Source organism: Pogona vitticeps, chromosome 4, assembly GCF_051106095.1.
Source record: "Pogona vitticeps strain Pit_001003342236 chromosome 4, PviZW2.1, whole genome shotgun sequence".
Lineage (NCBI taxonomy): Eukaryota > Metazoa > Chordata > Lepidosauria > Squamata > Agamidae > Pogona > Pogona vitticeps.
In genome coordinates, this window is record NC_135786.1 from 12,529,190 (window position 1) to 12,556,563 (window position 27,374).

General features: G+C 42.8%; 1 long non-coding RNA gene across 1 annotated transcript; it reads left to right on the top strand.

Moving 5' to 3' along the window:
• Positions 1-23,363: 23,363 nt before the first annotated feature.
• Positions 23,364-24,224, top strand: LOC144588756 (uncharacterized). The gene is made up of 2 exons (XR_013544443.1): positions 23,364-23,467; positions 24,140-24,224. It is a non-coding gene; the product is annotated as an uncharacterized LOC144588756 (long non-coding RNA).
• The last annotated feature ends 3,150 nt before the right edge of the window (positions 24,225-27,374 follow it).

The following is a 27,374-nucleotide window of genomic DNA, read 5'->3' on the forward strand; positions in this document are numbered from 1 at the left end:
GAGAATTTTTGAAAAAATCAAAAGAAGATGTCAGATTGGCATTTCTGATTTGGACAAGATGATGGGGCATACTGACTCCTCCAAACTCATCAAAATGAAACCTACTGTTTCTTGGAAGTGTCTAGAAAAGGGAAACAAAATTGTTTTTAAAATGCTGATACTGAGGGGCATGGGGAGGCTCTGGGGATGTTTGGGGCTCTGTAAAACTGGCATAGGACCTGTACATAGTAAAAATCTTAGGGCTGCAGGTCTAGAAGGGACCTCATGGAACATCAATTCCAGTTCCTATCAAGCAGGCACAATGGGGAATTTGGTTCCAGAGTCAGATGCCTCAACCACTGAGCTATCTAGCAGTTCCATGGCCTGTGAACCCCGGCTGGCAACATCTGCTTTAAGATTTTCCTACTTATATTTCCAGAACCATCACTTATTTTACAAGAAAGGAGGAATTTATCCTTCCCATCTCTTTGAAATGTTGATATGGCTAAAATCCAAGGCGTTGCTTGGAAGTAGCTGGGTAATTAGTGACATTATTAGCTCCTAATGGAATCTATCTGTAAGGACGGTTGAGTAACTTCAGAATGGGAGAAGAATCTCAAGCACACACAATAAAGAGTGGGAAGAGTTAGACAGACAGGCTCAAAGGGGAAATTTCCTTGCCGGCTTTGAAAAGGCCTGTTTTCCTCCACCACGTCCCCAAAGATCAGCTCAAGTTTAATCTACTGTAGCGTGTTTGACTTCCTCTTTTTAATCAAATCCAAAACGACTCCTTCCAGGGTGACACGTCAGCTGAAAAAGTTTAACTACCGCTCTGAGAAAGCCACAGTGCAAGGGTTTTTTTCCCTCTTTCTTTTTTTCTTTGAAGGCTGGAAGCAAAAGAGTTGGTGTTGAAAGAAAGGACAGATGCGAGTAAAGGAGGCCTAATGCAAGCAGACTAGATATTTGTTACCATCCAGGATGGGACTCTGTGGTACCTGGATGACCTCACTTCAAAGACAACCACAGTTCTCATCCTTGGGGAAGAGGGAGCACGCTCATGAAATATTTCCAGACACATCAAAGGCAGCAGTTTGAGTGACTGAGAGAGAGGGAACTCTTGATTCGCAGAAGAGCCAACTGAGTGATAGGGGGAATCATCAGAAGACTGTGCAATGTAGAAATCATATTGGTTCAGTTCTTTGGAGCCTGGGAGGACGCAGATGTGGGAAGTCTGCTGAAGACAGACAAGTGGAGGAAAAAGCGTTGTGCCAACCATGCATGAGCATATGCAGCCGCTTCATACTCCATGAGGCCACTGATCCGTTTGGGGCAGAACAAAAGTGCAAAAGAGAATACAGAATGTATCATAAAATTTGTATGTGCTCAAGATTCACCAAGCACATCTGTGTAGTCCAAACAAATGTCTCCTGGGAAGCTCAGAAAGGGACACGGAGGCAATTCTTTTCACAGGCTTCTTGTATACAGTGGGACACTGCCTCTCATTGTGGGAATGTTATTCTGGTGTTATAGTTGACTTCTGTTGATTCACCTTGAAAGAAAAAAGAACCAGAAGAAGGGAGGATCGGGAACTTAATTTTCTCCTTCCATGATTAGCACCTAGATAGCGAACTCAGCAAGCCTGTATCAACTGTACACAGTCTCCCCTGCTCTAGTGAAATGCATTGGCTCAAATCCATTAGCAAGTTGCAATTTTGTTCTTGTTTAGTCATTTAGTCATGTCCAACTCTTCATGACCCCATGGACCAGAGCAGGCCAGGCCCTCCTGTCTTGCAACTCTAAGTTGCAATTTGAGTAGGCCAAATGAAACAATGGAACTTACGGAGGAGTTGACTCACTAAATCCCCGATGAATCAAAGGGTCTACTGTACCTGGGACGTACTACTGGATTTCCGCCATTGTAATTAAAATAACTGCCAATTTTGCATTTGTATGTATAAATTAGGATATGCAATACTGTGGCAACCACCATCCTAGTCTGTTTTGTTATGAATGTCCTCCTTTTTGATGACTGGTGTCTCTCCTAGTATGAACTGGAGAACAGAACTAGTTTAACCCAGATAAAGCTCAGACCTCTAACACAGATGAGAAATAATTCTCAAATACAGCAAAGGGACTCATATGCCGGTCTGTACAATCAGCTTGGAGGCCAAGGACATTTTGAAGGCTGCATTCTCAGCCTGACAAACATCATACCAAGAGGGAAGCTCAACTTGACCTCATCCATTGTTTAGAACAACAGGAGCTGCAGGAAACTCTTCCCCCTTTCTTTTATAAAGAACACACATTCCTGCAATGACAGTTTGTAGTTTCATGATACTGCCTTGTAGTTAAGGAGGATGTAATTAGGGATGCTTGGTGAGCAAGTTACTCCAAAGACCAAATATTCTGCTTGTAAAAGGGAGTTTCTACAATTTCTTTCTGACCCTTGTTATGCTGAGACTCTTATCTTTACGAATGAACGTTTACGGCTTTGTACAAAAACCTGCCAGTCTTGTTCCTCCCTTCTCTCCATTGGTGACTTATTTTTCTATAAAGGAAACTGCCAAATCTAGTGAAGTTTTTTCCACTGAATCCTGTCAAGGAAAGGTGCCATTCTGTGTAGGACTTGTAACAATCCTGTGCAGCTTGCATTTCTTCTGTCATTTCTGGGTGAATGATGTGTAGGAAAGGTGCCATTCTACACAGGAATAATAACAACCCTGCACAGCTTGGCATTTCTTCTGGAAGAAAAGACCACAACATCTCTCCATCAAAGGCCAACAAGCAAATAGAAAAAAACACAGCAACTCACAAACTCTGTGGTTGCCTCTCCTCCTTTCCTCCCCATTAATGTGTGTCTGTGTATGTGTGTTGGGAGAGGGATCAAATAGGATAACCTGGAGAGGAGAAGAGAATGGAAACCTCACCCTCCTCTTCCTTGGCTAGGATAAGCTAGGAAAGGGGTGTATTCTACTTTTCTACTGCAGAATTCTCCCCACCCCACATTTTGAGATTACATCTTGAATAGAGCACGGACACTGACAGGGAACCAGTGAAGTCATGCTAAGACTGGATATATATTATAAGATTTACTAGTTTCACTAATGAGTCTGGCCATTGCCCCCCAGACCAGAAATAAAGAGGCAAGACTCTTTGGGTTAAAGCTTGGGCCGCAACTTTATTAACTATTTAAAGTCATCCACCAGCTATAAGGAAGAATGAATGTAATGCGATATTCTTCCAAAGCCTTGACCTCCAGACCATTGATAGAGCAGGGCAAGCTCCTATTTCTGAATCATGCTGTCCACTGTACAGCATGCCTTCAGGTGCTCTGTGATAAGGGTACCCCCCACCGTCTCAGCCCACCGAGCCTCGTGGCCCTAAGTGGGCTGCTGGCTAGGAGGTCCCCTTATGAAATCCACCTCTCATCAGATACCCAATTGGCTCCACCGGACAGAGAGATGACATAATTTTTGCACCACACGTCCTCCATGAATTCACCCCAACTCTTGGCTTCGCACTACCCGCAGATGTGACCAAACTGACTTTAGATATAACAATTAACTTGTTTATTAACCTCACACCACAGGTAAGAATGGGATGGGCAAAAAACGTACCTGCATCCAACAGCCAATCTAGGACGCAGGTCAAAAATTCCCATCCGTTTCCACAGGTAACCAACTAATCTCACTCTTACCTTTAGCATGGGCAGGAGGGTCTGCTAAGCAAATGGCAAAGAGGCTGAGCCGGAGGGACCATGCCTTATTAAAGGTTCCATCCCTCCTCCACTCAGAAAGTGGCATCATACAACTGTGACACCACTCTCCAGGCGGGAGAGCCAAGCGTCCCTGCCATGGTGACTCATCATCATGGCGGAGGGAAGATTGCACTTTAGACTGTCTTCAGACAAAACGCTCGCTCTATGGCTTGGAAACGGATATGAGCACCGCGCCCTAGAGTCGGACACAACTGGACTAAATGTCAAGGGGAACCTTTACCTTTAAGTTTCCATACTCTTCTCAAGGACAGCCCAGCCTTGTGTCGTTTTTATTAGAGAAAAAGAACTACGAACAAAAAGTTTCCTTTGGGGTGGGGGGAACTGTTTTGTTGAAAAAACAAACATGGCTACTGTGGGATAACAGTCAAAATGTTACTTGATTCCTTATTTTCTGAAAACGAAACCAAATCTCACTGATTTATGTCTTCAGAATTCAGTTCTAATCAGAAGGATTCAATCTTTAGGAGTCAATATTACCCATTAATTGAATTTAAGGATAATCTGTCCCTTGAGTTATAAGCTGCATGTGCATTAAGGAGAAGCACATACATTCCTTTATCTACCGTGGCACAAAAGGTGTGTACTAATTACACCAGAGGTTAGGCTGTCATATTTGACTATGCTCATTAATCCCACTAATTTTCAGTTATCAAGCTTCTTCCTAATAAATTATCTGCCTTTCAATTAAACTGATATACAAGACAATAAGAGGTGGAAGACACACGAAATGAGAATGACTATCATTCTACTATACATAGATTGGAAAGAACAGTTTCTTAGGAATTAAGGACTATAGCATCAATGAGATGTGTTGCCCTGCTGCTCATTCTTCACGAGATAGGCTGTCTCATCACCTGAAAGCAGGTTGTTCAGAAACTGCTGACTTCTATGAGATTTACCACCTCTAGTATGGGAAGAAGATAAGATGTATTTGGTCTCTCTTCTGTTTTCTGCAATTTCTGCAAAATGTCCCAGTGCAAAAGTAATATCTTATTTTCTGTTTCTAAAGCGAAATGTGTGCCTTTCAAGCAAGCACAGTAGGACTGGCTAGTTGATCAAAACAATACAAACAACCCATCCAGTGCTTCTAAGTGTTAAAATCTCCTGCGACAATGCAGCAACTGTTCCAGTGTTGCAGTTTGTGCAATATGCAAAAATTAGTGCTATGTACACAAAACTGGTTCAACAAATGTGAGAGTTCCCATCAGAGGTGGCAAATAAGGAGGGGGAAATGGTTCCTTATTCTAGCACAGAAGAACAATGTATGTAAACATTACTGTTTAAGCCAGGAGCTCACAATGACTCTTGTTTGGCACTGTGACATATTCCCATCACTCATAAGCCTTGAGATGCTACTGTTTCTACTAAAGCACTGTTCTTTGCCCTGCTGCAGAAACAAAGCAATTCTAGGGAGCACCATGGCATACAGACAGTGTATGCCATCTTTTCCAGAGGAATCAAACTCAAGGCAACCCATTTTCACTGTGTTGGGAAATAGGATGTACGTATACTCCCCATGTACCACATCTCTCCCTGGAGACACTAACTTTTCCCACCTGTTTTTGTCATGCACATCCCTAGGCTACTGTTCTCCCAGGAGGCACAGTGGGAATTGAATTCCTTGGCTCTGTAGCAAGATACTCCAACTGACTGAGATATCCATCCAGCCTATATTTTAAGCGAGACCAGTTCAAAGACAGTTTCAAACTTGGGTGAGAAGCCACCCATCCATTTAAGACAAAACAATTGGAATGCCCCCAATGTGATTTTTGTGAACGGCACAAATCAGACGACGAATGACATACTTTCCAAATCCGATGAGAAACCATTCAAAACCAATGGGATTTCTCTATGCTTGATGGGACTGGAGCTGGATTGTGCCCACAATCTTGTACACTCCTTATCACATGTATAGCAGTTGCTTTTCCAAATGGACATCTTTTTGCTATTTGTAATTTTAAAAATAGAATAGAATAAAATAGAATACTAATATTTTATTTCTTTTTCTAGGATTAACTGAAGGGAAAAAAAGGTCTATCTTTGTTTTTCCTTTATCTTTACCTCTTTTTTCCTTGCTTTCTTTCTCTTTTAAAAACAGCATTATTAATTGCAGTTTTTCAACTCTAATTTTTTTGGGCTCTGTTTTCATATTTAAATGAGGTTCCCTTGAGATGGGAGAAAAGCAAAGACATTTTTATCAAGAGAGACTAATAATATGGCATGTAAGGCATCTGAGAGTTTTGTATTGAATATATAAATCATACTAGCAGTAACCAAAAATGTTTAAATAATAGAGAGAGTCTAGCAATAATATTCTTATTAGTTTAAGTAATTTGGATGCTCTTATTCACATGGCAAATCACTCATTGAAAGTTTTCTCAGCTAAATCGTTAAATTTCTGAAGCCAGGGGAGGGATATGCATATTATTCATTTGCTAATTCTGTAGGACTAAAGTGTTATCATAGATCTTTGTACTGTGTGCCGGTCGATAAAGAATATATTTAGGATGTTCTCGGGCTCCTATTAAAATTTTTATTTCTCTTTGCTTTACAAAAGTGCCTTGCATAAAGAATTCAAAGCAAAGGGCAGGAAAGTAATAATTAAAATGTTCAAGGCTAATACCTCCTCAATGAAAACAGAATTATTTTCTTTCAAAAATGTGAGAAAGTCAGGGCCGTTGTGACAGTTCTCTCCCATCATCACCCAAATTTCTGGGCTTTCATTTGCAGTTGTGGGGAAATGAGGAGGGGGCCGGGGTGGGGTGGAGAAGGAAATACATTTGGGCGCAAATTTAACAGCAAGGCTGACGGATGGAGGTAGATGCCTGTCAGCCACTGGGTTCCAAAGAAGCTGCATTCTCACAACCTTGACGCAAAGTAGCTCTTGTCTGGGACCTGGTGGGTCTTAACGTCCCACCAATATAAAATGAACACAGTCATAGTCAAAGAAATATAAAGAATAATTTTGCAATCCCATCTGCCTAAATTCACTTTCTGGTGAAGGCTGAACCCAAGACAGCTCAATATATATGGAGACAGGGATAATTTACTCTCAGACAGGTTTGTGTGTGTGTGTTTAGTTTAGTCATGTCCGACTCTTCGTGACCCCATGGACCAGAGCACGCCAGGCCCTCCTATCTTCCACTGCCTCCCGGAGTTGTGTCAAATTCATGTTGGTTGCTTCGATGACACTGTCCAGCCATCTCATCCTCGGTCGTCCCCTTCTCCTCTTGCCGTCACACCTTCCTAACATCAAGGTTTTTTCCAAGGAGTCTTCTCTTCTCATGAGATGGCCAAAGTACTGGAGCCTCAGCTTCAGGATCTGTCCTTCCAATGAGCACTCGGGGTTGATTTCCTTTAGAACTGATAGGTTTGTTCTTCTTGCAGTCCAGGGGATTCTCAAGAGCCTCCTCCAGCACCACAATTCAAAGGCATCAATTCTTCGGCGGTCTGCTTTCTTTATGGTCCAGCTCTCACTTCCATACATCACAACAGGAAAAACCATAGCTTTGACTATTCGGACTTTTGTTGGCAAGGTGATGTCTCTGCTTTTTAAGATGCTGTCAAGATCTAAAACAGTGTCCCTCAATTACCATCCACAGGCAACATATGGGGTGATGTTGGGGGGCCATTTCTGTTTTGTTTCAAAGATCATGTAGAGATGGGGAAATTCGTATTCATGCTGTGGTGCCAGCGCCACTCATCCTTCCAACGGCACCCACAGCTCCACTCTCTTCCTGCTCAGCTGGCCACTCCTGGCAGGGGACAGGAGGAAAAGTCTTATTTTAGAGAAAAAGGTGGACAGAATGAGCCCCAGTAATGTACCGGAGTAATAGCCCACCTTCGAAATTGCTTTGGCTTTCACTGAAGTTTAGGATTTGTTGAAAAAGCCCACCACAGAAAACATGAAATCATTACCAGTTCTAAACTAGTATCTAGGAATTTGCTTTGCCAGGGATCCAGAAGATGGTAAGAGTAGTTGAGTTGACGACAGGAAAAGTATAAAGTACAGTGGCACCTCGACTTAAGAACTTAATTTGTATTAGGACTGCGTTCTTAAGTCGAAGCACCATTTCCCATAGGAATGCATTGAAAACCATTTAATCCGTATTTGCTGTTTGCTGTTTTTCGTTCTTAGGCGAGGTACTGTTCTTGAACCGAAGCATTAATTCCCATAGGAACTAATGCAAAGCCAGTTAATCTGTATCTACGACTAGGGGGCAAATTTCTTTCCCTTCTTTTGACCTAAAGTGAACTTAGGCCAAAATAAAGGGCAGGAAAGTTTGTTTCTTTCTCTCTTTTTTTGGTTCTTAAGTCAAGGCTCCGTTCTCAAGTCGAAGCAACTTTTTGCGAACGGAGCAGTTCTGAACTCAAATCGTTCTTTTGTAGGGACGTTCTCAAGTCAAGGTACCACTGTATCCCATAGATAGGAAAAGTTACCTCTTTAGGATACACCCACTAGAACCTGCAGGAGTTGGCAGATATTCAGGAATAGAGGTTCTAGAATTCTGCCTGAAATCATCAAATAGCACGTATGCTCATTCTCCATTTGCAAAATGGGAACACTCACTCAGATCTAGGGTTACTTTAAAGATTAGTGATCTGATACATGGAAACTGCTGCTTCCCAAAAATGGAGAAGGGGGAGAGGTAGAGTGAGAGAGAGAGAGAGAGAGAGAGATGGGAAGAGTTGCTGGTTTTGACTACACACACACCCGTCAGAATTCCCAAGCCTGCTCATGCTGGTTGGAGGATAAAGGGAGGGGTAGTCCAAAAAAAGCAACTTTCCCCAAGCTTTGCTATATTTATTAAACCTGTTCACATCTGCAGACCCAGTGATAATCAATACATATCAAGGATCTTGGCTCATCTTCAGCCTTCAGCCTTAGTTTTGCTGAATTTCATCTTTTCCTTTCTCTCACAGTTCTGCAAGAGCCTGGCGGGCAGGCAGAATACTTGAGTTTGAGCAATCAGTCTGGTACAGTGTTTCCCAACCTTTTTTTGAGTCGTGACACCCTTTTATAGTCGCCAAGCAACCTGTGCACCTCCACCATATTTGTACAAACAGGCATTTTAATGAGGTAAAATACACACGTTAAAAATAGATATGTCAGAATATGATTCTAGCTTAATATTTGATGTGATGGTTGAACTTACATCTGGGTAAGCAGCTTCAACATTTGCGGCTGAGTTTTGTTAAAGCCACTCCCCCACAGTTCTTTAGCAGGCTTTGGGAGATGGAGCTCATGAGGAGGGGTTAAAATTGGGTCATGCTGGGGGAGGGCATGTTTTCCACAAAGCAGGGAACCATTACCCTTTCTGTCATCCCCTTAAGTGGTGGCTTCACTGGCTGTTCCTCCTCAGCCATCCTTCCTAAGATGGTGGCAGCTGCATGTGGTTGAGGCAAGTAGGGATGAAATGTCTTCAGTTGTGGCAGTGGCTTTTTCCTCCTCCTTCATCATTTGTCTCCCTCCTCCACCACCCTGCTTCAACCCAGGCAGTAGCTGAGCTGGCTCTCATGGGCTGCAGCTGGATCCTGCTTCAAAGCAAAGCAAAGCAAAAAGCAAAGTGTGCTGCTTATAGGCCGCCCCATAGCACTTCAAACACTCTGTGTAGTTTACAAGTTAATTATGCAGGGGTAGGGGGTGGCGGTGGGGCAGCAGGGGGGGTGGCAGGGGGATGTCGAGGTCAGGGTGTTTTTTTTAATACCCCCCCCCGAATCAACTAATATATTCATTATTTGTTGCTTCAAGGGGGCAACTTCGTGCTTCATGAGTTGTCAACTTTTGACGACTCACGAAGTGGGACGACTCACTAAAATGGTGTGTTGTCCCAATCTTTAACTGGGACCATTGTTTAAAAAAAATATTGGCTTCTACCATTTTATGCCATTATCAAACAGCTTCCTCCCTCCCTCTTGCACATGGGCCTCGAGTGGGAAGTGGAATTTCACATTGAGGCTTCCTTGGATGGATTTGTTTCTTTTCAGTCTTGGTTAGGGACTGATTTTTGGGGCTTGGCTTGCATGGGTGGACAACATATACTTGAAAATACACACAAGGAATGAATTCCTCATAGTTCTATTGAACATTTTAGCAAAATTCACCACTAGATGCTTGGCTTATACACCAATTGTGCAGGTGTTCGCATTATAATTAGTTGAATGCTCCCAGGAAACAATGCTGCAGAATTATTCCTCACACCTTTGGCTGTTGCCTAAGGATGTAAAAATGTGAGAAATTTTTCTTGTTCTCAATTAAAAGAGTTGTCTCAATACATTGATACACCCATTAAAAAAGAGAGAGAGAAAGAAAACTGAGAATTTTTCGGTCCTGTACAAAGGTAAAAAGACTACAGCTTTTTCCCCATCATCAGCAGCATTACCATAAAAAGAGAGATTTATTTTATCTGCAAACCCTTGCCTTTTGTGCAAAAGAATAATTCTGTGATTTTTAACCCTAAAAAGACCTAAAATACAAGGGGAAAAAAAGAAAAGAAAGAAAAGAAAAAGGCAAGGAAGCACAAGAATTCTTATAGAATGACCAGCAAGGGAAAAATATGACACTCACAACTTGCTTCATTCTCAACAAACAAAAATTGATATCCGTACTACACTTGATCTTAGGCAAGAGGCTGAAAAGGGATATCCCTACTGTTGATCCATGCCTGTATCCAATGGGATTACTTTGAGCTGTATGTTATCTCAAAAATTCTGAACATTTGTGCAAATCCTGTGAGAAAGATTGACTATGTCCTAAAATGGGGATACCCAACTCCTTGGATGCCACGGAGATTTTATAGATGCTGAACTGTTGTTTGGCTGCAGTGATGAATTGGACATGGGCCACCAAACTGAAGGCTAATCCCAAGAACAGAGAGGTACTAGCCATCAGTTGATCTGATACTGAGATTGCCTATTGTGGCCACACTGCCATCCAAAGGATCAGATTCATAGTTCCTAGATCCAGCATTGGCCCTTAAGGTTCCATTGGTTATGATAGTCAGGACAGGCTTTGTGTATCATCAACTGATGATGCTCCAGATATGTCCCTCTTGGAAATGGTAGATCTGATCACAAAGAATCATGATCACCAAAGTCAAGATTACTGTAGCATAACTTGTGTGTGTGGCAGCCTGTGACTAAGACGTCTTCAACATGTAATTGGTGCAAAATGCAGGACCTAAAATGCTTTCTGGATGTGTTTCTGAGACCACATTGCACCAAAATTACACCACTTGCACCAGCTTCTGAATAGACCCCTAGTTCGATTCAAGGTGTGGTTCATCTGTAACAGTAAAGTATTAAGGCAACAGAGATGGGCACGGACCACACTTTGGTGCTTTGGCACAGTTTTGTGGATCAGGCCCACTGGTGTTGCACCAACACCCTGGATTCCTCTCCCTGCCTCCTCCCATGGTCACCCCACTCAGAGGAGGAGGTGGGGCAGAGAAGCCCAGGCTGCTGCCTCCGAGTCGGTGCCAAGGGGAGGAAATGGGGCATGGGATCTGATGCACCCACACAATACCTATAGGCATGACACTGAACCATGGTCCATGCCCATCTGCAATTAAGAACTGTGAACCACGAAATTAGGTAATTTTCAAGAGAAATTATGGTATTGGTGCTCATGATTATAGCTGTATTACAATAAAACATCAAATAACACTGTGCAACCTTATCATTTAAGTGGGTATGACTTAAGCTTTCATAGATTGCAGACCCGCTTCACCATATCACCTTACTATGATGTAGGAGGAGATATCAGGATAAAAAGAACAGACCCATTGGTCAAACCATGAGTTGTCCATGATGCCTAAACCAGGCCAGAGAACTAAACTGGGCCATACATTGTCCAGAGATATTCTGCAGTAGAACAGAGGTATTGATTGTCAGGGACTTTCACAAGTAATTGGGAAAATTAGAGTGCTATAAACAGAAGCTTCTCTTTAAGAAATATAAAAAGAAAGCAACCTTGAAGTCATCCTGACACAAAACCGGCCATGTTTTTACTACTCAAGCACAAAGAGCGATGAATAATAAAACAATACAGATTTGGGAGGGGGAAACTGTTTCATCTTTGCAAAAGAATGCCAGATATGCAGAAATGGTAACGTGCAGTCAAACCTGCTTCAAAATGAAATGGAAAGACAATCAAGAGAAATAAATGGTTGCATGCTGCAAGGCAATCATGAAAGGGTGAAATCTGTTTTCTGCTATTCCTTTGTGGCTCCCTCCTTCATACACATGCTTAGCTGAGGTAGCAACAAATAAATAAGCCTTACACAGCAACAGATCAAAGGCACTTAAGTGTGGATGAAGAGATGAAATGCCGGTGCAATTTTCTAAGCATTTTTTTGCTATGGGAGGAAACAGGAGGATGAAGTAGGGGAGGTTTAGAGCAAGGGAAACAAAAGAAAAAGGTGTGTAAAGTCTCTCAATAAAGAGAGATGCCCAAAGATAAGAAGAGTGGAATTAGGACGGCTGTTACAGATTTTTTTTCCTCCCAAGTTTGCCCGGTGGAAGTTGAAAATCAGATATACAGCTGCAAAAGTCCATGAAATAGTGTTTGAATATTTTCAGCTGAAGTCTGCACAATTCTCAAATATTGCTGTATATACTGTAGTAGGGATGTGGTGGCGCTGTGGGTTAAACCTCAGAAGCCTCTGTGCTGCAAGGTCAGAAGACCAGCAGTCATAAGACTGAATCCACACGATGGAGTGAGCTCCCGTCACTTGTCCCAGCTCCTGCCAACCTAGCAGTTCAAAAGCATGTAAAAATGCAAGTAGATAAATAGGGACCACCTCCGTGGGAAGGTAATAGCGTTCCGTGTCTAGTCGCGCTGGCCACGTGACCATCGAAACTGTCTTTGGACAAATGCTGGCTCTACGGCTTGGAAACGGGGATGAGTGCCGTGCCTTAGAGTCAGACATGACTGGACTAAATTGTCAAGGGGAACCTTTATCTTTTTACTGTAGTAGCATGGGAACTTGAAACATGGGTCTGCATAGCATGCCTGTTTATTTTTAGATTCCATTTATATGCCACTTTTTAAAGTTTTGGTGGCTAAAAGCAAAGGTGGACCCATTCCAGATGACATCAGGAATGTTCAAGTCATGCTAGTGAATGTAGACCCTGGGATGGCAGTGCCTGGTGAACTGATTCTAAAGCAGTTTTATGTAGGTCCTTTATGAAACTGAAGGGATTGTATGCAGTGGGGCTCCAGGAAATGTCTTATCCAGGTACTGTCTGAATCCAGATCTTCTTACTGTAGCTTGCAATAGAGCACTATTGCAGACAGTACCTTGTCTGACGCTTTCTACACAGATGGAGAGAAGTAGCTATTATCAGTTACGTCTCACCTCACTTGTTCCATACAAGAATGGCAAGTCTGAAGAGGAGAGTTTCCTGCTCTCCTTTAAGCTCTACTCATGAGCAAGGATCCGGGCTTCTTGCTCAAAGGCAGCATCTACATGTCAGCAGGAATTTCTACTCTTTAGATTCTTCTCTGCTTTTGTGGAGAAATATAAATAAGACCAATCAATCAATCAATCAATCAATCAATCAATCAATCAATCAATCAATCAATCAATCAATCAATCAATCAATCAATCAATCAATCAATCAATGGGGTGGGGTTAGCTGGCCCTTTGATTTATTTATAAATTAATTTATGCAAAAGATCTTTACTCTTTAAAAAGACCCATCATTAAAAGCACAATATTTAAAAGCTAAAAGCAGCAAGTACACAAATATTTAAAGAGAATTAAACAAGTATTATATAAAAAACGATGAATAAAATCAGTACTAAAACATATTCAAAAACAACATTGCACAACAATCCATCTTTAAAAAACAGCAACACCAAACACGCTCTCAGACATCCAGTCCCTGAAGAAAAGTCTGCCTGGAGAGAAAGGCCTTTACTTGCTTGGAGAAGGAGATCAAAGATGGAGCCAACCTGGCTTCCTCTTTCTCTCCCTGTTCATCATGTCAGAGGAGGTAACTGTTGAATAGATTCAAAGCATCTGTTTTGTGTAGTCAAAGACCATGCTCCTGGAATTCAACCTGTCTTGAGTAATTACTCTCAAGTAGTCCAATTAGTCAGTGGGCTCCAACCTTGCCAGTTCACTTACCCATACATCTGTGCAGCTGTTCAGCATGTTCCACTCCCAGCATAGTCCTCCGAAGGTCTATTCAGAAGTTAGTTCTACCTTTTTCAGTGGAATTTTTTTTCTTGGTGATGGTGTTTAGGAATGGACTATTAATGAAGGATAAAAGATGCATCCCACCTTTCCTCCATGTTTCCAAATAACAAATTGTAATTAGTGAAATTCAACGGTCATATGATATTACCAAGACACAGACTGAATATGAACACGGTATATTGAATATGAAACCTTACGTGTTCCTGCTTTTTTAAATATATGCAATCACTTTTGACAGACATAGAAGCTAGAAGTATCAAATATGAGCAATTTTCAGAAAGAGATAAGTAAATGAAAAATGTTGGACTGAATGCTGAACGCTGAATGTATCAGGGAGAGAAAACATCTCTCCAGGTTTTTGTATAATTAATACTACATACTGGACTGCAAATCTTTCATCATTTTTAAGATGCCAATTGCAGGGCATTGCTGGATGGACGTCAGATTTGTTCCTATGTGACATTAAAAACGCTGCTTTATATAGGGAATGTTCTAAGAATGTCAGTAAAATAATTGGGTATGGAATTCTGTTCATCCATTAAGACTTCAAGTAGTTCTGCCAAGTTATCTAAGAGATATTAAGAGATAGAGGTATTAAGCAGTAGTTGCCAACTTGTTACTGACAGCTAAAGTTATTACTGGCAAAGAAGTGAAGGAACAGCTTGCTTCCCAGTTTGGACAAATGAATGGAAAAAATAATGTGTCAGACAGTCTTAATGAGTCAATGAACATGCTTTATGCATTGGTGGGGCAGGAAGATTCACTGACTTAATTTAATCATTAATTTTTGACACTGGTCTCATTTTATTAACAATTCGAAAACGACTGGACTTGAAGAAAATGTTTAACAAGAAAAATCAGCCGTGACAATGTAATTTGGCAAAAAAAGAGAGATTGGATTAATATATGCAGAATGTGCGGTCCATATGAAAATGTTGCAATATTTCCTTAACCTCTTTAAAAAGTGTTCCTTCTTGAGGTTCTGGACATGCTCTGTGAAAGTAATGAATTAGAAGTAACATAGCTCCATGTAACTAGTTATGTCTTAGGGGAATTCTGGGAACTGTAGTTCAGAATCAAATGCTCTGAGACCTGAGTACACTCCTCCCTTCTACATGCGATAGCCCTACATGTCTGCCACGTGTGGCAAGGTACATAAGTCATTTTGGGCCATTTCTTTGGGGCAGGTTGAGAAGGTGCCATTCCTTTTTATTTCACTTTCTCTCCAAGAGCTGCATACAGAAGTGCGCGCGCGCACACATGCACGCACGCACGCACGCACGCACGCACACACACACACACACACACACACACACACACACACACACACACACACACACACACACACACACACACCCATTCCAGAGTAATAAGTTCTTTCTGCCCATGGGATCAATAGAAACATGGTCCTTGTATTAAGGGGTGGGGGTAAAGCCCGTCAGCTGAGTGATACCTATCCTTTCATCTCTTAACTCGCTGGGATGCCAGCAGGTTCCTCTTGCAGAAAATGTGCCTTCTGTACCAAAGCATGAATCTTTCAGCTGTCATCTTTGCCTCTCGGCTGGACAAGCTGATTCGTATCAGCCAGTGAACTTTCTTCATCTTTCAATTTATGTCGATAGCTCTATCAAGTCTGGTCAGGCAGAAAGCTCCGTGTCATGGGATGATGTCTTTCCTTGCCCTCAAGGCCTCAGTGTTCAAAGTGTGAGGTAATCCTCCCTAGGGAGCGAGTCATGGAAGGTAGCTAAAGAGGTGAAAATGCCCTCCTCACATCTTCAAATGAGAATGTCTGCAGCATCCTTCCTCAAATGACTACTTGAAATGTAACCTAACTGATTTCAGTAGAGCTTTCTCTTGGGTAACTGGATACAACCTAGAGACTAATGTAATTGAGAGAACAATTAACAGCATCCCATTTCTATATTTATATAATGTGTATTTCATCTCCAACCTTATATACTGTATTTGTATATCTCGAGTCTGAACATTTCATTCCATAGGCTGTGTTTCCATGACAGCTCATACTCTCATGTGACTTTTTGTTATTGCGTTGCAACAAATTAATGTGGTTGTTGTGGGGTTTTCAGGCTCTTTGGCCGTGTTCTGAAGGTTGTTCTTCCTAACATTTCGCCAGTCTCTGTGGCCGGCATCTTCAGAGGACAGCACTCTGTGCTCTGGTGTAGTTTGCTTTGGAGTGGAGTATTTATGGTTGTGAGACACGCTTTCGTCCTATTCAGGAGATGGGTGATTAGTGTGTCTTGTTGTGGGTGTATTGTTGTGATAAGGAGAAGAGATTATGTGTCACTGTGATTGATGGGTGTCATTAGCTGTGGCTTTGTCGTTATGTGTCCTCAACTTCTGCCTTAGAACAACCCTTGGTCTCAGTCACATCCTTACACTTGATGATCTTTTCTAATTCCTTCACTGTTGCTCTTCCGAGTCTCAATTTGATTTCTTGGCTGCTTGATGACTGAATCAAGTATACAATATTTCATTACTATTTCAATTTCTTCATTGTCACCATCAAAGCTGTGTAGTTCTTCTGTAGTCGTGATTTTTGTCTTCTTAACACTCAACTGCAGTCCTGCTTTGTCACTTTCTTCTTTCACTTTCACTAAAAAGTCATTTCAGGTCTTTGCTGCTTTCTGCCAGTATGATGGAGCCATCTGCACATTTTAAAGTATTGAAGCGTCTTCCACCAGTTTTCACTCCTCCTTCATCTGAATCTTCTTTGGATTTCTGCATGATATGTTTAGTATAAAGATTGAACAGATAAAGGGACGAGATGTACCCTTGTCAACCACCTTTGCATATAGGGAGCAATTCTGCCTTTCCTTATTTTGTTCTAATGGTAGATTCTTGTCCACAATACAGGTTATGCATCAGGACAATCAAGTGCTGTGGCACAGAACAACTCATCATTTCTCATGATCTACATGTTCAAAGACTTTGCTGTAGTCCATAAAGGACAGACTGATCTTCTGAAATTCTTTAATGCTCTGGTGTAGTCAGTGGATATTTACAATATGATCTCAATTGTTTCTTCCTTTTCAAAATCCAGCTTGAACATCAGACATTTCTGACTCTATATAAGGTAAAAGCCTTTGTTACACCTTGAGCATCACTGCCTGCATGAGAAATTAAAGCAATGGTCCTTTAATTACTGCACTCCTTGGCTTCTCCTTTCTTAAGGATTGGAATATATATTGAGCATTTCCAGCCTGTGGGCCATTGTTTTGTTTTACATATATGTTGGCATATTCTTGTCAGGATCTTGACAGATTCAGTCTTTATGACTTGAAACAGTTCTATCAATATTCCATCTACCCTTGGTGATTTATATCCTCCTAGTGCTTTCAGAGCAGCTTTCACTCTGCTTTCTAAAACTGGCCTGTTCTTCGTCACCAGATTCCAAGTGTGCTTGGTGAGATCACGGGAGAGTTGCATTCTCTGTTGCTCTCCCAGACTGTATAAAGAGTCTCTATAAAGAAAATAAAGTAGTTTCATTAGAATACAGTTGTTGCATTAAAAAAGCATAAAGCATGTCATATCCAGTCAATTACTATGATCAAAATACTGTAAGCTTACTGTTCTTAGATAAAATAAGTTTAGTAATAATTTTGACTAGCGTTCTACATCTTAGCATCTAGAGAAGCTGGGCTATTCTCTCCCTTTTTCAGAAAGACAAACCTCTCTCTTCTCACATTCCGCAACATCACACTATCACAATCAATCTGTCACCATACAATCTGTCACATACATGCCATCCAATTAGAATCAAGTGGGTGTACACTGTCCACTCCCCTATTTCATATGAGAACTTCCAGTGCCTTATCTTGTCCCAATTAAAAAGTATGTACTTTTTTGTCTCTCCCCCCCCCCCCCATCTCCTCAGCCTTGCTTCTTATCTCAGTGCCGGGCAGCGCAAACTCTGAACAATGATCTCATGAGAACATTTCAGTATACAGAACCTAACAGACTCCATCTTTGTATGACTATAAGTCCCCGTTTCCTTCTAATTCCTTACACTGCCCACTCAGAGGCAGCGCCTAGAGGAGACGGGGTAGAGAATCCAGGCCACTGTCTCTGAGTGGGCACCCAACAGAGGAGGCAGGGCTTTGAAGAGGCAATCACCTGTTCAGCCACTAAACGAACTGGCACGAACTTCCAAACCAGTGTTTTGTGCCCATCTCTAATTATGAGAGTAATGATACTGATGCTGTGTTTTTCTGATCACATTACAGAGGTTTCTGCCCATTCAATACCAATAGAATCTTTCTACCCTTCAATTTATTGCTACAGCACCATGCCATCTCATCTGAATCTGAAGGGCTACAGCCCTCAAATCTCTCCCCCCCATTGCCAACATTCCAGTCCAGATTTATGCCGCCACATACTTGCTACAGACTTTCAAAAGATCCATTCCCACAACGTGCGGTTGTCAAAAGGAATGTAAAGAGATCCAGCCATATAGCTCTTCAATATACAGAAACACATTTCTTCATCCATCAAATCCTAAGACTTTAGGTTGGATCAAGAAAATGCCATTCAAATGAGGATTTTCCTGGCACTACATGTACAGCAAGGTAAGAAAAAGAAAAGCCAGCTGACACAGCGGAAAATGATTTTATTACTATGTGTTTGTGGATGTTGGCACAGATTAAAAGGGAATGGGAGTTCAGGTGAGATGGCTAAGAGGAAGACGAAGAGGAAGGTAAGCTTGTAAACTGCCCAGAGACCTTTGGGTAGTGTAGGCGGCAAATAAGTTAAATAAATAAATAAACAAATAAGCTGTGTACTCAAGGAAGCCCCAGTTAAGAATGTTTAGCAAGACCATGAAGGACCCAAACCAACTAGCTGCTTACTTAGATCCAACAGGATGGATTAAACAGAGGGAGATATGAAGGTCTCCTCTTGCAAAGCACACATAGGAATGGTAGTGCAGTTAATGATTTTGTGTGTAGTGTTTGCAGCCGTTATTTCCTGGCACCGTTGTGTGATTGATGATGGAGCTGGTAATGAAAAAGCTCAAAGCTAGCTTTGAAATAATCTGTTTCATAGATTTTTAAGAGGTACAAAGAACAACAGCGTTGTGTGGCCGAGGGGAAAAAAAATACGGAGCCTCTGTGCGGGATTGGGAAAGGGAATGATTTGGAGCACAACTGGGTAGCTTAATTATTTATATTTCGGAAAATGGGTTACTTTTTACCGAAAGGTCCTCGTGAGGACTGACTTGAAGTATGGTTTATTTATTTATTTTTCTACCTTGCTCTGTTTGGTTTATATACTACCTTTCTTTGCAGGACCAAGGCAGCTCAAAACATGAACTAAACAACAACAACAACAACAACAAAACAGACATACCTACTAAGGCCAGCATTCCTGCACTCGGGGGAGCCGAATTTCATCTGCCTTCCGCAGCTCACCGAGTGAGAGACGGTGGGTTTGTGGTTGGCCGGCTGCCAGCCTTTTGCGGAGGGAACTGGCTAAGTCACCCTTGCTCTGCAGGATTGAGCCCTGTTGCTTCTTGGCTGCCTCCTCCCCTCCCTACATCAGCCACCTGGCTCAAGGGGAAAAGAAGGCTTTTAAGCCGGAGCTGCTTCTGGGGCCCTTTCAGACCAGCATTCCTGCACTCGGGGGAGCCGAATTTCATCTGCCTTCCGCAGCTCACCAAGTGAGAGACGGTGGGACTATGGCTGGGCTCTCGCTGGCTGCCAGATTCCCTGAAGGAACCGGTTGGGGAACAAGCTGGGAAACAGGGGGGTCTGAGGGGTCTCTGGGGCAACCAATAGAGACAATATACGGCAGGGGAAGATATGGCGGTGGGAGTAGAGCATGCCCGAGTAGGAGAAAGGAGGTTAGATACCTTACACCTATCCCCCTTTCTAGCTCTACTCCTAGCCAAATGGTACCAGGTGACCACATCAGCCACCCCCCGGGCCACATGGTATTGTTGGTAAATGCCAGGTCGGCAAAAAACAAGACTGCCCTCATCCATGACTTAATTTTGGATGAGGGGGCCGACCTGGCATGCATTACTGAGACCTGGGTGGGAGAAGAAGGAGGAGTTCCTCTATCTCAGTTATGTCCCCCTGGGTACTTGGTCCAACACCAGGGTCGCCATGAGGGGCGGGGAGGAGGTGTGGCAATAGTCTACAAGGATTCCTTCCATTTTTCCAGGCTCCCTGTCCCCTTGGGAAATGGTCTAGAGGGCCTGTATTGTGTGTTGGGCTTGCGAGACAGACTAGGGATTCTGCTGGTGTACCGCCTACCCTGCTGCTTACCAACAGTCTCCCTACCTGAGCTGACGGAGGTGATCTCGGATCTGGTGTTGAGGACCCCCAGACTTTTGGTACTGGGGGACCTCAATCTCCATGCCGAGGCCACTTTATCAGGGGCAGCTCAGGACTTCATGGCCGCCATGACAACCATGGGGCTGTCTCAACATGTCATCGGCCCGACTCATGAGAAAGGCCATACACTTGACCTAGTATTCTCTGCGGGACAGGGGGATGGTGGTCCGGATGTGGTGGATTTATCTTTGACTCCGTTGTCATGGTTGGACCATTTCCTGGTAAAATTTAGACTCTCAGCCACTACTACCCTCTGCAGGGGTGGGGGATCAATTAAAATGATCCGCCCCCGGAGACTTATGGATCCTGAAGGATTCCTGAATGCTCTAGGGGAGTTTCCAGCTGATATGGTCGGCGCTCCTGTCGAAGCCCAGGTCGCCTTGTGGTACAAGGAGATGGCCCGGGCGGTTGACACGATCGCACCTAGGCGCCCTCTCCCTGCCCGCAGAGCCTATAAGGCTCCATGGTACACAGAGGAGCTTTTGGCCATGAAACGGTTGGGGAGACGGCTTGAGCGCAGATGGAGGAAATATCGCTGCGACTATGACCAAACACAGCTTAGAGCCCATTATCGGGCCTACTCTGTGGCAATACGGCTGGCGAAACGCCAGTATTTCTCCAGCCGTATCGCTTCCTCGGTGTGTCGTCCAGCAGAGCTATTTCGAGTGGTCCGGGACCTTCTTCAACCTAATGGTTCGGTGGAGGTCCTGGACTCCTCAGTGGCTCGCTGTAACGAATTTGTTACGCACTTTGAGGGAAAAATTGCTCAGTTTCGCAAAGATTTGGACTCCACTGTTGATGCAGAGCCCATGGTTGTGTCCAGTGCTCCGGACTTATGTCATAATTTATTGGATGAGTTTCAGTTGTTGCGACCTGAGGATGTGGACAGGGTGCTTGGATCGGTTCGTGCCACCACTACACAACTCGACCCTTGCCCATCATGGCTAATAAAGAAATCTGCCAGGGGAGTTTGCACCTGGATCCTGGAGGTCATCAACTCCTCGTTAAGAGAGGGAGTGGTTCCTGCCCCATTAAAGGAGGCAGTGATTCGCCCGCTCCTAAAAAAACCTAATCTGGATCCAGGTCTAGTGAACAACTATCGTCCAATAGCAAACCTCCCTTTTCTGGGCAAGGTGTTGGAACGTGTGGTGGCTGAGCAGCTCCAGGCTCTCCTGGATGAAATGGATTATCTAGATCCATTTCAATCGGGTTTCAGGCCGGGTTATGGGACGGAAATTGCCTTGGTCGCCCTGTATGACGACCTTTGCCGGGAGAAAGACAGGGGTAATGCATCCCTGTTGATTCTCCTGGACCTCTCAGCGGCTTTCAACACCATCGACCATGGTGTCCTTCTGGACAGACTGGCTGGGATGGGAATTGGAGGCACTGTTTTACAGTGGTTCCGTTCCTACCTGGCTGATCGAGTCCAGAAGGTGGTGCTGGGGGACAGTAGCTCTGACCCATGGCGGTTGCGTCATGGGGTTCCTCAGGGCTCTATACTGTCCCCCATGCTGTTCAATATCTACATGAAACCGCTGGGGGAGGTCGTTAGGAGGTTTGGGCTGAGGAGTCAGCAATATGCTGACGACACCCAGCTCTACCTCTCATTTTCTACCAATCCAGGTGTGGCAGTCACCGTTCTGAACTCGTGCCTGGACTCGATAATGGTCTGGATGAGGGTCAATAAACTGAGGCTCAATCCAGACAAGTCTGAAGTGCTGCTGGTAGGTGCCCCGCCAGATAGGTTAAAGGGCCATCTCCCTACCTTAGACGGGATCACACTCCCCCTAAAGGATAGGGTCCGCAGCTTGGGGGTGCTCCTTGACCCCAGTCTGACCTTGGAAGCCCAGGTGGACTCGGTGTCCAGGGGTGCCTTCTTACAGCTGCGGAGAATATATCAACTTCGCCCTTACCTGGATGAGCGGAGCCTGGCAGCAGTCACTCATGCACTGGTAACAACCAGACTGGATTACTGCAATGCGCTATACGTGGGGCAGCCTTTGAAGACGGTCCGACGACTGCAACTGGCACAGAACCGGGCTGCACGGCTGGTAAGTGGTGCCGCCGCACGGACTCATATCACGCCGGTTCTGAAAAATTTACACTGGCTGCTGGTTGCTGCTCGGGCCCAATTCAAAGTGCTTACTTTGACATATAAAGCCCTAAACGGCTTAGGACCTGGTTACCTAAAGGACCACCTTTTTCCATATGTGCCTGCCCGTCCTCTAAGATCAGGCCAGGAGGCCCTTCTGAAGGTGCCATCCCTGAAAGAGGTGAAGGGGATGGCATGTCGGAATAGGGCCTTCTCGGTTGTTGCCCCCCAACTTTGGAACACCCTCCCTAGAGAGATCCGCCTGGCTCCGACACTCTTGGCCTTTCGGCGCCAGGCAAAGACCTTTCTGTTCACCCAGCATTTTAATTAATTACTTTTAATGTTTTAATTGTTTTAAGAAATATTTTAATATATGGTATTTTATACTGTTTCTTAAAATGTTTTTAATGTTTTTAGGTTTTGATGTTGTACGCCGCCCAGAAGCCACTGGCAATGGTGCGGCTGAAAAATATTGTAAATAAATAAATAAGGCAAATAAAATGCAATGAGGTAAGTTGTCACCAAATGAACAGAACTGGAAAACCCATTAAAAACACAGTAAAAAAGTGTAAAACACTCACACATCTTTATCAGCAAACTCTTTGCATCATCAGTATCAAGTGAAATATGGTGTTGGTCATGGAAGTAGTACAAGGAAGATGTAATTTGAAACAAAACAGGGATGTGTTGGAAGAGTGTGTTTTCTCCCTTGCATTTATCACATCATGATGTGTCACCTAGATCATATCATCCCCAGAAAGTGTGCAGAGTTTTGAATGTTTGGTTAAATTCCTCTAGCTACACAGTAAAAGTGCAGGGGTTTACAGAACAGAATAGTTTCAAGTTTCCCAAAGTAGTCCACTCTTTCTCATTAACTGGCACTTACAGTCTCAATAATTCAATCTGAAACATCAGTAGTAGAAAAAATAAAAACCATTTTCTTTACTTCCAGCTGTGAACGAATGAAACAGCAAACTGATAAACATGACTTCAGAAGACTTAAGAGAGGGAAAGAGACACAGAGTAGAGAGGCGGGAGCTCCATTTGAATTCAGAGGCAGGTAAGGAATGATTGGTTGGTGCTGGATAGATTTACAGTCAACTCATCCCTCCCAAACCTGCTAAAGCCAGCATGTGAGGTTGCAAGAACCCCAACAGAAAGGACGTTGGATACCAAAGTCAGATATTTTGCAGGATGTTTGGTAGAGAAAATCTCAGTGAGGTATTCAATGAATATCTTCCCTTTTTGTAGCACTGGTAGGATGAGGGGAGAGAGGGAGGGAGAGGTTGATTTATGACACAATGTGCTTTTCTTTTTTATTTTCTTTGTGTGTATATGTGTGTATGTTTTTAAAAAGGATTCTTGCAGCAAAACCTGAACAGGTAGTGCCAAAGTGTTTCTGGTCCTCAAGGGTAGACACTAAGGTTGAAAATAATATTTGTTTAATTCTTTGCTGTTATTGTCTGAGGCTGTCTGAACTCAGTGAGACAAGATGGGGAGAAATATTGGGGCCCTGAGATATTCCTTGCTAATGGGCAAGAGGAAAACTCTATCTCCACAAGATGAGGTAGGATTTTTTCCCTTTGAGAAGCAAAGCACAAACTAGAAAGGTATAAGTTTGTGTTTTGGGACAAAAACTGCCAGAATTTCCCAGCCAGCAATCTATACACCTCTAGCATTCCTCTAGCATAAACATACAAGAAGCTGATTTTTTTATTCTTTATTTTCAAAGGAAAGGCAAACACTCCTTAAAAAATTCATGCAATGATGGAGTAAGCTATCGTTTCTTCTGCTTCATTTCTGTTACCTGCATTAAAGGGGGAAAGAAAGAAAGAAAGAAAGAAAGAAAGAAAGAAAGAAAGAAAGAAAGAAAGAAAGAAAGAAAGAAGAAGGAAAGAAAGAAAGAAGGAAAGAAAGAAAGAAAGAAGGAAAGAAAGAAAGAAGGAAAGAAAGAAAGAAAGAAATGCCAAAACCAAATGAAGAATTCTTGATCTCCATTGTACCAAAAATATTTCATCTCTTTTCAGAATGAGAGGCTGGCTGGATGTCACAGTGGTTTAAGTATCTGGCTGTGGAGCCAGAGATTAGAAGTTTGATTCCTCACTGTTTTTCCTGTGAGTAAAGCCAGCATTGGGCCAGCTGCACAGTCCCAGGATGCCCTCGGAAGAAGGGAATGATGAACCGTTTCTGTGTATTCTCTCTCTGGGAAACCCTGAAAGGGGTCACCCTAAGTCAGAATTGACTTGACTGCACATGATGATGGTGATTTCAGAATGAGCAGAATACTTTTCAAAGTTCCTAATTCTAATATAAAGGGATGAAACAAGTGAGGATTGACATCCGTGGTGGTCACTCCTTCCCAAATTAGCTGCTTTGCTAAGCTAGGTTGAATGTTGGGTAGTGAAAACCCCACCGCATGGGACAAACATGTGTAGAGAAGGGAGCTCACACCTGTTGATCTATCAAATTGTACAACACAGTATACGTGTTTTATAAGTAAGTTCTTAAACCTTTTATTCTTTCTTCAACTAATATCTCAGAGTGAGCTATGGAGATTGTAAGTGCCAGTTAGTGAGGAAAGGGGTGGAGTTATCTGGGGAATTTGTATGTATGTGTCAATGTGTTCGGATGGAAGCACTAGAATGTCATATTTACATGGTGAAGCATTCTGACCGATCAGAAGGTGCCTGGCACAAACCAGCCAAATATATAAAGCAGGAGTCAGTTAGTAGTCTTCTCAGATAGTGATGACAAGGCTGACAGGGCTAAAATGTCGTAGGATATACTTCACTGTGTGTGACGTGGTGGCGCTGCGGGTTAAACCACAGAAGCCTCTGTTGCTTGTCCCAGCTCCTGCCAACCTAGCTGTTCAAAAGCATGTAAATGAGAGTAGATAAATAGGTACCACTTTGGTAGGAAGGTCATGCCGTTCCGTGTCTAGTTGCGCTGGCCACGTGACTATGGAAACTGTCTATGGACAAACGCTGGCTCTACGGCTTGGAAACAGGGATGAGCACTGCCCCCTAGAGTTGGACACAACTGGACTAAATGTCAAGGGGAACCTTTACCTATAGTTTCCTGTGGTAGGGCCATAGAGAGCTCAATATGTAATAATGTTAGGATATGAGAAATAGTTGTTCATTATAATAAATCTGTCAACAAGTACAAACTGCATGTGTAACAAATACTATATGTCTAATCACTATGAGTTTACAAAGGTAAATGAAGCATGAGAGAGGGGCTCTCAACCCTGATAAGGCCTCCAAAACATAAACTTTTCCCCTTCAGTGTTCTCCTCCAATTCAAATTAATGGAGCTAATGTATTCTCGACGGCCGGGATCTAATGGTTGTTATGGGTTTTTCGGGCTCTTTGGCTGTGTTCTGAAGAAGAACAACCTTCAGAACACAGCCAAAGAACCCGAAAAACCCACAACCATAATGGAGCTAAATTTGAATTTGGATCTTTCAACCCCCAGGGTGTGAATCCAAACCAGGTAACTATTTATGCTAACATTATCTGATATATCTCCATCGTGGGGGGGGGGCAGGAATATTGTCTTTATAAAAACACACCAAATTTGTGGCCTTGGCTGTATCTTATGTGGTGAAGATGCTAATTTGTTGAGAAGTGTTTACTGCAAATGCAGCCTTTAATCCATGTGCATCAGGTTATAAAAATCACACTGACTGTGAGGAACAATGGCAACAGTGCTAGAGATGACATGACTGGTTCTTCATTAGATTTGAAAATACCGGCTCTCATGAAATGAGAGTCAATAAACTAATTTAAATATTATACTCTATAACATGCACTTCATGATCTTGGGAGGAAGGAGCTTCTGCAGGTATTTCTGAGTGTCTCGACCTATCATAACATTTGGTACGCATCATTATCAGGCTTCTCAGCGTTTTCTTCGTGTCTATTTTTCTTTCTTCCTTAAGAATCAGAAAAATCTTTGCAAAATTCCCACTGTGATCAGAATAAGAAACAAAGGCTAGAACTGTCCATATGGATCGAATGGATCTTTATTTTCAAAGGAAAGCAAAAAAAAAAAAAAAAAAAAGTTGGAAAGGCAGCATTGAGAGAAGTCGGAGGAGAAAGTGCTTTGACACGTGTGTGTGAGTTGGGATACTTTTAAACGTACCATTATGATGTCATGAAAGGGCCTTTCCTCAACCTTTTCTCTTACCATTCCTTTCCAGGTAAAAGTCACATGGCTAAAAAGAATGGAACCTACTGTACATTTAAAAAAAAATCAGACTAGAAATTATCCCCAAGTAATTTTGTTTTTACCAACAATGTATGGAATAAAGATGGCCACCGTCATTGCCAAATGGGGCAGCCATTCTTCTTCTTCTTCTTCTTCTTCTTCTTCTTCTTCTTCTTCTTCTTCTTCTTCTTCTTCTTCTTCTTCTTCTTCTTCTTCTTCTTCTTCTTCTGTACAATAGCCTCTGGAAATGATGCTGTGTGACCATGTCATTTCAATTCCAGGGACATTATTTCTGGCATCACTTCAGTATCGTTTTTGACAGGTGCCCTACCCCTTTGAGGCAGGACAAAGGGTCAAGAATCAACCCAGGGCCCTCCTCCTGGGTGGGCAGGATCTAAAAGTATTGTGATTGAAACAGCATTTTGTAGCTCAAAACAGCCCGCCTTCAAATAATTTTGAAAAGAAGAAACAGGAAAGAGTGTTGTAGCTCTTTAAATGCCAACAGTTTTTATTAAACATAAGCTAAATAATGTACATTGTCTGACATATTTGATAACATGACCTACAGTCTATGAAACACTCTTTCCAGATAAACCCTGTAAGTCTTTAAGGTGCCACAAGACTCTTTGTCATTTCTGGTGCAGCAGATTAACATATCTGTTCTCGTCTTCTGGTTTGTTTCCAAGAAGATGACATTACGAAAAAGACTTCAATCCACCTTGGTTTCTTATAATAAAATTATCATGTGCTGTCAA